Source organism: Eurosta solidaginis, chromosome 4 (assembly GCF_040869045.1).
Source record: "Eurosta solidaginis isolate ZX-2024a chromosome 4, ASM4086904v1, whole genome shotgun sequence".
In the NCBI taxonomy this organism is placed as follows: domain Eukaryota; kingdom Metazoa; phylum Arthropoda; class Insecta; order Diptera; family Tephritidae; genus Eurosta; species Eurosta solidaginis.
In genome coordinates this window covers 28,992,818-29,008,165 of record NC_090322.1, presented here as the reverse complement: position 1 = coordinate 29,008,165, position 15,348 = coordinate 28,992,818, and the positions used below count along the sequence as shown (strand labels likewise).

The window sequence follows — 15,348 nt, the reverse complement described above, 5'->3', positions numbered from 1 at the left end:
AAATTAATAATCAACATAAACGATTTGATTTCGTTTTGATATGGCAGAAAACGAAACAAAATCATTTCGTTAATTTGACGATCTTAACGTTAATAAACGAAAGAAATGACTTTGTTTCATTTATTAACGTTAATTATCGTAACGAAATGATATCGGTTCGTTGGTTAAGCATGCCTGATTTCAACTCATTTCGAGGTTTTCTGGCAATTCACAATACTATGCTCTCAACACGTCAAGCAAACCGTAAAAAACCAATCGAAATACGCATGCTCCAATATAAGGAATAAACAACCCTAATTACTGCTCTAAAATAGAATGCATACAAAATGAGGAAATAAATTAATGGATTCATAGGGATTTTTATACCGGGTAACAATTTTTTGCTTATGACAGCCTCTAAACTTCTTTTCTCGCCCTTAACTAAAAGAGAAACTGAGCATTGGGTGAGCGATTGAAGTACCAGCTCAGTAAATACAACCGTGTAAAGGAATGTCAGCTTTTTTTTTATCGATTTAAAACAGTCAAACCCAGAGACTACAGAAGTACTAGTAGTAAGAAGGCATTTGTAGCCACATACATCAATGTTAACTTTTTCAACCGCCAATTTCACTTGTGATAAATATAAAATTAAACCTTTACGTTCAATATAGATGCGAATGAACCAATATGAAAAATTACAAGGAAGAATAGCTGAAAACAATTGTGTCCGATTAAAAACTTTGCAAGATTATTAGGGAATTTTGAAATAATCATACAAAAAACCGTATATAGGAAATTAGGGAAACATCGTTTATTGGAATATAAAATATCACGTTAGACGACTCATCAAAGACCTTCACCTGAAACAAGGTAAGTTTGAGATATTGTTGAGTTTTAATACTGGTGTAAGCTTTTAATGCATACGTATGTACGTTAATGTATGCAATAAAAATTACCGTAAAATCTACCTGTCCACGAGCATACTCACATAACTCACTATCGTTGCTGTTTGTAGCCTGAGGCAAGATGCACACGAGGCGTAGCTTCATAGACGCGTAAAAGATATGACATATAGCTACGATTTCTCTACTACCCAACATCTGCACACGAAGCTACTTTCTAGCGCCGCTACAAAAAGCAAACAATTATTGAAAACAAGTAAGGAAGGCTAAGTTCGGGTGTAACCGAACATTACATACTCAGTTGAGAGCTATGGAGACAAAATAAGGGAAAATCACTATGTAGGAAAATGAACCTAGGGTAACCCTGGAATGTGTTTGTATGACATGTGTATCAAATGGAAGAAATTAAAGAGTATTTTAAGAGGGAGTGGGGCATAGTTCTATAGGTGGACGCCATTTAAGGATATCGCCAGGGCTGACTCTAGAATTTGTTTGTACGATATGGGTATCAAATGAAACGTTTTAATGCGTATTTTAAAAGGGAGTGGGCCTTAGTTCTATAGGTGGACACCTTTTCGAGATATCGCCATAAAGGTGGACCAGGGGTGACTCTAGAATTTGTACGATATGGGTATCAAATGAAAGGTGTTAATGAGAATTTTAAAAGGGAGTTGGCCTTAGTTCTATAGGTGGACGCCTTTTCGAGATATCGCCGTAAAGGTGGACCAGGGGTGACGCTAGAATTTGTTTGTACGATATGGGTATCAAATGGAAGGTGTTAGTGAGTTTTTTAAAAGGGCGTGGGCCTTAGTTCTATTGGTGGACGCCTTTTCGAGATATCGCCATAAAGGTGGACCAGGGGTTACTCTAGAATTTGTTTGTACGATATGGGTATCAAATGAAAGGTGTTAATGAGTATTTTAAAAGGGGGCCTTAGTTCTATAGATGGACGCCTTTTCGAAACATCGCCTTAAAGGTGGACCAGGGGTGACTCTAGAATGCGTTTGTACAATATGGGTATCAAACGAAAGGTGTTAATGAGTATTTTAAAAGTGAATGGGCCTTAGTTCTATGGGTGGACGCCTTTTCGAGATATCGCCATAAAGGTGGACCAGGGGTGACTCTATAATGTGTTTGTACGATATGGGTATCAAATTAAAGGTATTAATGAGGGTTTTAAAAGGGAGTGGTGGTAGTTGTATATGTGAAGGCGTTTTCGAGATATCGACCAAAATGTGGACCAGGGTGACCCAGACCATCATCTGTCGGGTACCGCTAATTTATTTATATATGTAATACCACGAACAGTATTCCTGCCAAGATTACAAGGGCTTTTGATTTCGCCCTGCAGAACTTTTTCATTTTCTTCTACTAAATATGGTAAGTGTCACACCCATTTTACAAAGCTTTTTTCTAAAGTTATATTTTGCGCCAATAAACCAAACCAGTTACCATGTTTCATCCCTTTTTTCGTATTTGGTATAGAATTATGACATTTTTTCATTTTTCGAAATTTTCGATATCGAAAAAGTGGGCGTGGTCATAGTCGGATTTCGGTCATTTTTTATACCAATACAAAATGAGTTCAGATAATTACGTGAACTGAGTTTAGTAAAGATATATCGATTTTTGCTCAAGTTATCGTGTTAACGGCCGAGCGGAAGGACAGACGGTTGACTGTGCTTCAACCGATTTCGTCCTTTTTCACAGGAAACAGTTATCGTCCTAGAATCTAAGCCCCTACCAAATTTCATAAGGATTGGTAAATTTTTGTTCGACTTATGGCATTAAAAGTATGCTAGACAAATTAAATGAAAAAGGGCGGAGCCACGCCCATTTTGAAATTTTCTTTTATTTTTGTATTTTGTTGCACCATATCATTACTAGAGTTGAATGTTGACATAATTTACTTATATACTGATTACGTGTTCCATTTTCTTCATGTTGGAGTACTCTAACAATACTCCTTTGCAATGCGTTTGCGGACCACCATCAGCCGATCATTGCTCGTTTTTTAACGACAGTGATCACGACACGATGACGAGAGTTGCCAAAAGTAAATTATTGCATGCAAATAACTAATAATAAAATTTTACTTTGGCAACTCTGATAAAATGCAACAGCGCACTGGTTTTATGTATACATATTATATTAGTTTCTTTATTCACGTATGCGCATGCGTATTATATTAGTTTCTTTATTCACGCAAATGCTAAATAACATAAGAATATTCGTAGTATAAAATATAAAAGTTGTATTGCCCCTCTTCATTTACTTTCATTTTAAATTAAATTCACTTCGATAATTCTTTCCGACACCATTCCCCTTTAGTACTTTGGCATATGATCCTCTGTGGGTGCTCCATGGAGTACTACAGTGAAAGTACTTTGCAAGGTACTCTTCACGTATGTACTCTATGGAATACTCACAAACAAAGCGAGAGTGGGGTCACCTACTCCTCTCCTTGGACATCGCAATGTTAATTGGAGCACATTTTTTGAATGAATACAGATTAGATTTGGAGCAGTCCTATACTCCCAAAGGAGTATCCCTTACATTATTTATAGAGTACTCGCGTTTTTTGAAGGGATGTATACATAAAACCAGTGCGCGGTTGCATTTTATCAGAGTTGCCATAGTAAAATTTTATTATCAGTTATTTGTATGCAAAACAAGAGCTTAAGGAAAATGACGTAAAAATTGCCCATAAAAAACAGCTGATCTTTTGTTTACATGCGCAATGCGCAATCATGTGTGTGTGATTTGTGAGGATTCATGATGTATTTATAGAAAGTGACGCATTGCGCATGTAAACATTAGTTCAGCTGTTTTTTACGGGCAATTTTTACGTCATTTTCCTTTAGCTCTTGTTTTTCTCTCTCTTTCTTTCATTCGCTGAAGGAGTCAAGTGTTACGTAGTTGCACAGAACGAAGCAATTTTGAACTCGTGAATGCACAATCTTCTGTGTGTGATTTGTGGTGAGGAATGATGGTATTCATCTGTTGCGTTCCAATGAAGCGTGATCCAGATATGGATAGAAGTTTAACATGCAAATGCAACAACAAATTGATCCATATGGATCACATTGTTGTTGCATTTGCTCGTTAAATCTCTATCCGATTCTGGATCACGTTTCATTGGAACGCAAGGATTGTGTACAAGTGGCGAAAGTTTAAAAAAAACGTTCATAATAGTAACAGCCTGCATCACTTGTTAAACCGCTGTTCGATTAAGCGCCAAATACACGACACGAACATTTCCCCGAACATTCCGCAATCTTGTTCGCAGCTTTGGCCATACACCATACGAACTTTTGGCCGAACATTAGTTCTCTTTCAGACCATTGTTTACTATATAGTTTGGCAGCTTAAGTAGAGGTTATGTTGCGAATAGAGTGGAAGGCAGTGGACTAGGCAGTCGAATGTCATATAATGAAGGAATGGTGTTCGGAGTTTTTTCAAAGTTAAAAAAAAATTTATAAAAGCTTTAATAATAAATAAAACTATTGATTTAATAACAACAAAAATGCCATATATATTCTGTATACATAAATTTGTAAGGATTATATCACTTTAAAATTTGAATTAAATAATTTAAATTTTTTTTTGAAACTGAGTCGAGAACTGTGCGTGTGAATGTGCCAATTTTCACCGATCAGCTGTTAGTTGCGCTACTTGGTAAAATTTACATTGTTTCAGACAGCGATGAATACGGACAACAATTGTGCTGCGATTAAAGTCGCATAATCATTATTCTTTTTAATTCTATTACAATAATCTTTGCTTTTTACTTGCCACAATGATGGCAAAGATTTATACATTTCAATAAATTCACTCAGAAATTTTTTATTGTCCATTTTACTTTTCCGCGCACGTCTGTTCCGCTCAGAAATTACTACGATTATGAGCTATTTCGCCATACACGCACGAACAGTTCGCGCAAATGTTCGCCAAAAATTAAAATATTTTATGATGCCTAATGTTTTTACCTATATGACACTACTTTATTTTGTCTGTCTTTTTCCTGTATTTTCTTTTATATTTTTTGTCGCCTTCCCTCCTAATACGGTTTCAGTACTGGTGTAAGTGTGTAAACTATATTTCAAAAAAACTAACGAAATACAAGAAAAATACAACCTAGTTCATAAAAAACAAACGAGCCAGTTTGTATTTCGATAGGTTTTTTTGACATTCGGCCGTTTTTTCTTTATTATTTTTGACTAATGAAAATTTAGTTTTTAGTTTGAGAATTTTGTGCACTAATACGGAACTATAATGAACTTTTGTGTGAAGTGAACCACCAGAGCGCGAAACAATTTTTCCGTGTTATGTGCAATGTTTTTGCTGTCAAAAATGTTAATGAAAAAATAAAAATGAAAACATAAACACATAACATGTCAAATTATTCTATTTTGTGGACAATATTCGTCTCTGTTCCTCTTGTTGGAGATTGTTTTTGTAATTTGACTTTCCGATAAAGTTTCGTCAGTTTTTTGAGCTTGGAATTCAAGCAAAAATAAAGTAGCGTCATATACCCTTTTCCAAGAGGGACATTTTCCCTTGTCTCGCATTTATCCATGCCGTGTAAGCACCTTATGCAAATGTGATTTTTGGAAAGAGAATTAATTAATTACTTAAATACAGTCGGAAAAATAAACACAAATACCCCACGAAAATGTATAGAAGACATTTATGCACATCTCGCCCAAAAAAAAGGCTATGACTACCATAACGAAAACACTATACAAAGTAACGAGTGACGTCTCTTATTATATTTATCCTCTTTGGTAGTGTCATATAGGTATTAGTGCCTTTTATGATCTGGATACCGGCTTCAATGACACAATTTTACAAAACACGCAGCGGAGAGTGGGTTATTGAAGTGCGAGTTTTGAAATACACAGTTTTCTTTCATACAAATTGCAATAAAAACAAGTAAGGAAGGCTAAGTTCGGGTGTAACTGAACATTACATACTCAGCTGAGAGCTTTGGAGACAAAATAAGGGAAAACACCATTTAGCAAAATTAACCTAGGGTAACCCTGGAATGTGTTTGTATGACATGGGTTTCAAATGGAAGGTATTAAAGAGTATTTTAAAAGGGAGTGGGCCGTAGTTTTATAGGTGGACGCCATTTCAGGATATCGCCATAAAGGTGGACCAGGGGTGACTCTAGAATGTGTTTGTACGATATGGGTATCAAATGAAAGGTGTTAATGAGTAGTTTAAAAGGGAGTGGGCATTAGTGCTATAGGTGGATGCCTTTTCGAGATATCGCTATAAAGGTGGACCAGGGGTGACTCTAGTATGTGTTTGCACGACATGGGTATCAAATGAAAGGTTTTAATGATTATTCCAAACGTAGTGGGCCTTAGTTCTATAGGTGGACGCCTTTTTGAGACATCGCCATAAGGGTGGACCAGGGGTGACTTAAGAATGTACGATATGTGTATCAAATTAAAGGTATTAATGAGGGTTTTAAAAGGGAGTGGTGGTAGTTGTATATGTGAAGGCGTTTTGGAGATATCGACCAAAATGTGGACCAGGGTGACCCGGAACATCATCTGTCGGGTACCGCTAATTTATTTATATATGTAATACCACGAACAGTATTCCTACCAAGATTCCAAGAACTTTTTCATTTTCTTCTACTAAATATGGTAAGTGTCACACCCATTTTACAAAGTTTTTTTTTAAGTTACATTTTGCGTCCACCAATCCAATTACCATGTTTCATCTCTTTTTTCATATTTGGTATAGAATTATGGCATTTTTTTAATTTTTGGTAATTTTCGATATTGAAAAAGTGGGCGTGGTCATAGTCGGATTTCGGCCATTTTTTATACCAAGATAAAGTGAGTTCAGATAAGTACGTGAACTAAGTTTAGTAAAGATATATCGATTTTTGTGTTAACGGCCGAGCGGAAGGACCGACGCCCATTTTCACAGAAAACAGTTAACGTCATAAAATCTATGCCCCTACCAAATTTCACAAGGATTGGTAAATTTTTGTTCGACTTATGGCATCAAAATTATTCTAGACGAATTAAATGAAAAAGGGCGGAGCCACGCCCATTTTGAAATTTTCTTTTATTTTTGTATTTTGTTGCACCATATCATTACTGGAGTTGAATTTTGACATAATTTACTTATATACAGTAAAGATATTAAATTTTTTGTTAAAATTTGACTTTTAAAGTTTTTTTTTTTAAGTGGGCTACGAATACGCTAATTTTTACTTGGCACACATATAGTAATAGGAGTAACGTTCCTGCCAAATTTCATCATGATATCTTCAACGACTGCCAAATTACAGCTTGCAAAACTTTGAAATTACCTTCTTTTAAAAGTGGGCGGTGCCACGCCCATTGTCCAAAATTTCACTAATTTTCTATTCTGCGTCATAAGCTCAACCCACCTACCAAGTTTCATCGCTTTAGCCGTTTTTGGTAATGAATTATCGCACTTTTTCGGTTTTTAAAAATTTTCGGTATCGAAAAAGTGGGCGTGGTTATAGTCCGATTTCGGAAGATACCTCAAAATTTACTCAAGTTATCGTGTTTACGGACGGACGGACGGACATGGCTAAATGAATTTCTTTTTTCGCCCAGATCATTTTGATATATAGAAGTTTATATCTATCTCGATTAGTTTATGCTGTTACGGATTACTGTTATGCGAACAAAGTTAATATACTCTGTGAGCTCTGCTCAGCTGAGTATAGCTGGAGACATTGGTGCTTTATCGGTAACCGTATCGGTAACCTTTTAACAGCTGATTCGACCAACCTTATGAGAACCAATGCAATCGATTATTGGTGCCGCTAAGGTCGTAACCGTATCGTAGCCAACCAATTCGGTTTTGGTTACCGTCGTAACGATAAACAGCTGATTACGTTAGGGATACGGATACAGCGATACGACATACGGCACCAATGACTCCGGCTTATAATTACATATATGGAATAAATACCGATCTCCAAATTACAACATCCGTCAGTAAATGTGAAGACTGCGAGTCATTGTGAATTATTACAAGTGGCGAATGTTTGATAAAAACATTCACAATAGTAAACAGCTTCGATACCTGTTCAATTGCTGTTCGATTACTTAAATCATTTGCTCAATAGTGTTTTTCACACATTTTTGTAGACGACCGGTATATTGCATTATTTACATATTTTAAAATGTTTGTTTAACTGGCTGCTCACATTTAATCTATTAACTAGTTTTTAGAAATGAATTTTAATATTTAGTCTGATTTTCTGTATACACATTTAAAAGAAAAGTTGATTTAAAACACAAATGGACAATTCATGGCACTTCAATTTAATAACCACGAGTAAAAAACAAACTAGAGTTGGGTCGTTTCATTCTGAACTTGTTCAATTGACCGGGTCTCTCAACTGAACAAGTGAACTAGATCTTCGATTTCGGTTCTATTTGTTCTTTTAGTTCGTTTTATCTAAAGTTTTTCTTTCTCTCTTCTCGTTCGCGAACATTGTAAATTCATACACACATACGCTGAAATTCACAGTGAGCACGAATGTCGATGAAACCACTTACACTAAAGATATGTGTGGTCATGTGTGTGTGGCACTGCTACAACAATTATGTATGGACTATTTATAAAAAACATCTTTTGTAAGAAACTAATTATTACATTTATTAAACTTGAAAAGTTCATATTTACAATTTGTGTCTCTACTCTTCCAATTTCCTGGATCTTCCGAAATTTGTAACTTTTTTTGAAGTTAATTATACATATATATATTAACTTTTTTATTCATAACACATTTAAATATACATACCTACAAAAAGCCTTGCTGCATACACACCCGCATCTATACTTGTTGGTTTTTTTCGCGGGTGCGAGCAGCAGTGAACAAATTTGTTTGAAAAAAAAGAACAGATGAACAAAAAGAACAACTTGTTCGTTCATCAGAAAAAGAACGAAAGATTCGAATCTCTGAAATGAACGAAAAAGCACAACTCTAAAACAAACCTTTCTTCCATTCTCTGGCCATTCGCGACAGCCCTTCTCTCTGTCAGCTATTATGTGACTGGTAGGAAAAGTTGATTTAAAACACAAATGGGCAATTCATGACACCTCAATTTAATAACCACGAGTAAAAAACAAACCTTTCTTCCATTCTCTGGCCATTCGCGACAGCCCTTCTCGCTGTCACATGACGGAACGATACAAGGTGGCAGCATGGTGACATACCTTCAAACATAAATAAAAGTTCTATGTACTTTGTTTTTGTAAATTCGATGGACAAATGTCAAAATCGAACTGCACCGGAAGTTGATGTATCAAATCAAATAAAAAAAGTTTATAATCAGCTGTTCCATGCTGTAACCTTGTATCGTTGCGCCATGCTCTGTCAGCTATTATGTGACTGGTAGGTATGGCAATGGAGGCATACAAGCCAACCTAATATAAACGCACGCAAGTCATTTTCTGTCAACTTGTATGAGAGCAACTCAAATTGAATTTGCTGCGTGAAAACCTAACTCGATTTCCAATTTTTGTTCTGCGTGACATTTAGATTTGACGTTTGCACACACGCTTTACATTGTCGCAACGCATTCTTATTTGCGTTAGGGCAAAAAACGCCGGTTTGCGTGCGCTAAAAAAACGCAGTGCTGTTTTATTAGGTTGGCTTGATAGACAGAATTTTCACTTGTATGAATTCACAATGCTCCTAATAAATACCATTGTGAATAAGTTTATAAAATTTCCCTATGCTTCGTTAACAAAATTGTACCAACACACGAACTTGATAGAAGCCGCCTGGTAGAAGCTGCCTCAACATAACTTTCTCTCGCTCTAGCACGTGTTCTCTTATATACCAAAACATTAAAATCACACTCCTTCCTACTTTAATTTACCTTTCGCGTGTAGCAAAATTACAGAATACCGCGAAAAGCCGTGCAAGCAACACGCTGGTGAATGGAAATTCAGAAAAATTTTGTGAAAATTTCATAGATAAATATATTTTTAAAAGTACCTATTAATATAAAGAAATTTTCATTTGGTTTTTGTTTGACTAAACATATACGTTTTTCATAATTTCATTGAAATCGGTGAATGATTTGAAGGCGAAAAAACAAGTTTTCATTGAGAAATTTATCGAGTGCGTGAAGAACCAAAATTTTTGGGGAAAAAAATCTAAACGAGAAGAAATAAGTGAAAATCAAGTAAAAAACATAAAATAAGTGCTTATAGCAGAAATTTACTAGACAACATTGTTATACAGGCGTAAGCTTGATATTTAGCAGAAATTATTGTGCAGGTAAGTGGCCAAAACGAAAAAAAATTGCAATTCGGAAGGAAAAAAAAGAACAATTTGTATGAAATGCCATTTGAGGAAAAACTACTAAATTCCTGTGAATATTGACTTCTCTCCGCAACATTTTTATTATGTGGGAGGGTAGTGGGTGTCCCCTTTTGGTACTGCAATAATTGATAAATGCAAATGTGAGAATGCGGACGTTGCGTTGGTGTTATTGCTCATGATAGGTCAACACAGATGTACATATGAAAGAGCCACATTGTTCTGAAAAAGTTGCGGTTTACATTTTGTTGGGCGCTCGGATTCGCGCTTTGGATTTTCAAGGTTTTATTTGACTTTCATATCTATCTGATTTCAAATTTAAGTTTTCTTTTGGCACTTTGATATTGCATAATGAAATTAAATCAACCCCTTTACATGTTTAATTAGAAACAAGTGACAAATCCTGTTCTTGGGTTGCAGAGATCTCTAAATGGTATTCCGGCGCTGTGCTTGTTAGCATTCCTACACCCATGCATATATGAACATCCATGTGCACATTAGTTACTCATCACTACATAGGTATTTTTGCCGGAATTGCTATAAACTGACGTAATATTTGGATAAAATAAGAGATTATTGGCAGTATGTTTAACATATGAAAGAAAACTATCAACACACCGCTTTGATTTTAATATGTATGTGGGCAAAACAATATGCCATTTCTGGTATAAAATCTTTATAGCCATGCACACTATTTGGAAGTGGTGTGGTGACATTCATTGATATAACTGCGAACAACTACCAAATGTCAGTTTGTGGTCTGGTATGGGTCAGATAACAATATTTTGGCACGACATCCCTGCAAAAATCGTTGGATCATGTGGTCCACTGGAGAACTTACCATTATATAAATAAATAAATGTAAGGCGCGATAACCTCCGAAGAGATCTAAGGCCGAGCTTCTCTTCCAATTTGCGTCGTGCTCCTCTTGATTTTCACTACAAATTGGCCGGACGGGACCTACATGATTTTATGCCGACTCCGAACGGCATCTGCAAGGCAGATGAGTTTTCACTGAGAGCTTTTCATGGCACGATACCAGTGCTAATTCATGGGCTAATATACCAGTGGACCGATGTAAGCGCTTAGTGGACTCCATGCCTCGTAGATGTGCCGCCGTCATCCGAAAACGGGGTTATACGACGAAATAATAGTCAACTATTTGTGTTTTTTGAGTTAATTCACTATATATGTATCTTTAGTTATAGTGACTTTTTAATAAAAATCTTTTCAAACTTCTATTTTTATGAACATTCTTTTCTGACACTTGTGTAATCTTTTTCAAATTTACAACAACTTGGCGTGATGTAGAAAAAATATTTTTTGCTCTTAATATAATTAGCCTTATTGCGTTATTACATAACGCAAACGTTTTTAAATTTGGTTTGATTTGCTTTAGATAAATTCACTTTATTGGGGTTCTAAGAAAGCACTGCTATTAACCTGCAAAAATCGCGAGTACTCCATGCATGCATGTATGAAGTACTCGCTATGGACCAAGCGAGTGCTCCAAAATTAACCACAATTCATACAAAAATATGGTCCAATTAACATTGCGATGTCCTACGACCGGACCATATACTCCAGCTCCGCATTACATCAGAGTAATCCATAGAGTACCCACAATCCAATAAACATCGTGTAGTGATTACAATCGTTAAAAACGAGCAATGATCGGCTTACAACATATTCGTGTAGAAACATGAGTTGGTCCATCGCTGCATTACAGTGGAGTAGAATGGTAAGTAGACCACATGGTCCAACGATTTTTGCAGGGTAATATGAACATAACTCTATATCGACCTGTAGTCTGTTTGTTGAATGCCTCCCTGAAGCAAGGGATATTTCCCAAGAAGTGGAAAGAATCATTCATAATACCACTGCATAAAAATGGAAATAGAATAGAGAAATAGAAATATAGAGGAATAGATAAGCTCAACACTATTCCTAAGCTACTTGAATCGCTTATCACAAAACAACTTGCTTTTAGAGTATCTTCATTAGTTATCTTTTCACAACATGGCTTTTGCAAGGGTAAGTCTGAGGTGTCCAACTTGCTTGAGTTTACAACCTTTGTATCCAACAGTTTTAAGACTAATGGTGAAGTTGATGTTATTTATACTGATTTCAGTAAGGCCTTTGATAAAGTTTCTCATTCCATACTTTTATTCAAACTTGGTCGGTTAGGATTTCCTCCATTGTTCCTCTCTTGGGGTTTTTCTTATTTAAATGAAACAGTTGTTTTCAATAATTGCTGGTCTCGGTTGATAAACGTATCTTCTGGGTTCCACAAGGCAGCCACCTTGGCCCAGTTTTTTTTTCTTGCTGTTCATTAACGACCTTCCAAGTGTTTTGAAGCACTGCAAGCCGTTGATGTACGCTGATGATGTCAAACTTATAATGCCTATCCGCTCACCCTTGGATAGGGCATGTCTTCAGGCTGATCTGAATCATCTAGTTGATTGGTGTAATGTAAACGCCTTGTCACTAAACCTGCCGAAGTGTAAGTTCATGTGTTTTACAAGGAAGTCCTTTCAATCCCATGATTATGCTATTGGTGATTATTTAATCAAGCAAGTCACTAACTTTATTGATTTAGGCGCTACAATGGACGCAAAACTGGATTTTAAATTTCATATTGAATCTTGTGTGAATGGGGCTAAACGTACTTTGGCTTTCGTTAAACGTTGGTCTAAAGAAATCAATAATGACCCACACGTTACAAAAACTCTCTTTATATCGTTGGTCAGGCCTATTTTGGAATACACTTCAATAATTTGGAATCTGCGTTATCAGGTTCATTCTGACAAGCTGGAATCGGTCCAGAAACAATTTTCGCTTTTTGCTTTAAAACACATACCATGGGATCCCTCAAAAAATCTCCCCCCCTACTGCAACCGGTTAAAACTATTACAGTTACCCACGTTACAGAGCGGCAGGGAGAAACTTGGCGTCTTATTTATTGTAAAACTAATAAGAGGGTAAATAAATAGTCCATTTTTGCTTGGTGAAATCAAGTTTAATGTTCCGATTAGGCCATCTAGACATTTTATTTCAATTTGTGTAGCTACATGCAGATCGAATTATGAAATGCACGAACCACGTCGCTGTTTATGCCATGATTTTAATAAACACTGTAAAAATTTTGACGCCTGTGACTCCTTTTTTAGTATTAAAAAACTTCTTTTAACCACATTAAATTTGTAATTTGAAATGAAGCAAAGAACGCTAAACCCCGAAAATACTGTTCAACCCTCTATTTCAAATATAAAATACCAGTTATTGAAACTTGGCCATTATTTTTATATGTATGTACTCAAATTTATTCTGTTTAAATTTTGTCTACTATTAATTTGCTCTATTGTTGTCAATTTCATAAATTCTCGTGTGCCCCTTCCGGGAAAACAGTTCCATCATGAGTACTCTGCGTGAGGTGTTTTTGAGATACTTACAAGAATTCATTTACTACGTTTTAACTTCTGCTTACTTTGAATTTTTTAATTTGAAATTGTCAAGCGTTTAATTAAATACTGTTTAAATATTATTTTAAAATATTGCATATGTTATTTATATCTTTAAATTAAGTGTCTGTATATTTGGTCTGTATGATTGTTTAATTTGTAGACTGTTAAATAAATTAATGCCCCTATTACCGTTTACAACTCAACTCTGATTGGGTTGAAATTTCGCAATTTGGTATTACGGATTACAACTCAACCTGTCAAAAAAAATGTCGGTTGAGTTGTTTAGTCTAACAACTTTTTGTGGCATTACGGTTTACAACCTTGTGTTGGTGTAGTTGTCAAAGACTTCAAAATCTTACAACTGATTACTAGCAGTTGTCTCATACAATTTTGCAGTTGTTTTGAAAAAATGTTAAGTTTTAGAAGACGATTCACCACCTAATTTTTAACAAAAATTTTCAAAGTTGGTATCAAAAGACACGTTTCGACCTCCGATTTAAGAATCCGAAAACAAAAATTAAAAATTTTATTTCTGTCATAATGCACTAATGCAGAAAGGCGTTGGATCCACCCAGGGTTATTTTTATAAATCGCGGGCAAAGGCCGCCAACGCAGAAAGATGTTCTGTGCAAAAAAACTGTGCATCGGACCTCATATTTCGGAGCCTCTCGGGCCATTTTGTGAGTTTTTGTAAATATCTTTCGACTGAAATAAAATTTTTAATTTCCGCTTTCGAATCCTAAAAACGGAGATCGAAACACGTCTTTGGTACCACCTTAAAAAAGTTAAATGGTGCACGGTCTCATAAAACGTTACCTAATAAAAACAAAAAATTGAAAACCGGTAGTTAAACCTTTTTTAATCAAACAATAAACAACAATTTTGTATGAAAAAACCACGTTTAAATGAAGGATTACATTGAATAATTTCTTGACTATGGAGCGACATTCCGAAGTTGGACGAGGCTGGCCGCAGTTCGGATGCAACCAAAATAGGTAAAATAATGCGAACATGGGTCCCATTGATACTAATTACTACTCCTGGGAATCCTGTTTTAAAGTAAAATACAATTGTTGCTGTTTGGGTTTTAATCCACTTCGCACAAATATGCTCCTCAATAATATCTAAAACCAGTCCAACACCAAAATCATTTCCACAGCATATTTGATAGCTGCCGTCAGCAAGGAATCGGAGTGTGGCGCATAATTTTTAAATACGAAGGCTATGCAGAAATGGTCCTTAATTTTATTTAGTAATGAGCAGCATGCTTCCTTTAAAATCTGCAAAATAACTTCATGAGAAGCTGATCATTTGTCACTTAAACATTTTCTTACTTGGTGCTTGGTAGTTCCAAGGGATTGGAATGATCATCGAATGTTTTCCACATTCGCGACATGTCAATCACCAACATTTTCGCCATTATAAAATAGATTTTCATATAATTTCCGTTTTGCTTTTATTTCGTAAATGCTTAAATTTCCTCCACAAATTGATCAGCTGTTCATTTATCTGTCAAATCATCACTTTCTGAAGTTGGCAACTCAATTCAACTTCAACTGAAATAAGTTGTAATTCGTAATACCAAACTGGAGTTGAGTTGTCTAAAAGTTGAGTTGTTTTAATTACAACCCAACTAAGTTGAGATGTTCACCGTAATAGGGGC

At 35.6% G+C, this 15,348-nt stretch overlaps 1 protein-coding gene across 3 annotated transcripts in view; it reads left to right on the top strand.

Annotated features, from left to right (window-relative positions):
• Positions 1 to 15,348, top strand: part of ctp (cut up) — a 130,120-nt gene that overhangs the window by 68,184 nt on the left and 46,588 nt on the right. Inside the window, exon 1 of one of the 3 annotated variants that reach the window (XM_067781053.1) lies at positions 586 to 849. The exons of 1 other annotated variant lie outside the window; for it this stretch is intronic. The gene's annotated coding sequence lies outside the window, so the exon portion shown is untranslated. Of the gene's footprint in view, positions 1 to 585; positions 850 to 9,787; positions 10,180 to 15,348 lie in introns of those variants that run through there. One more of the 3 variants, XM_067781051.1, reaches the window with a different exon arrangement.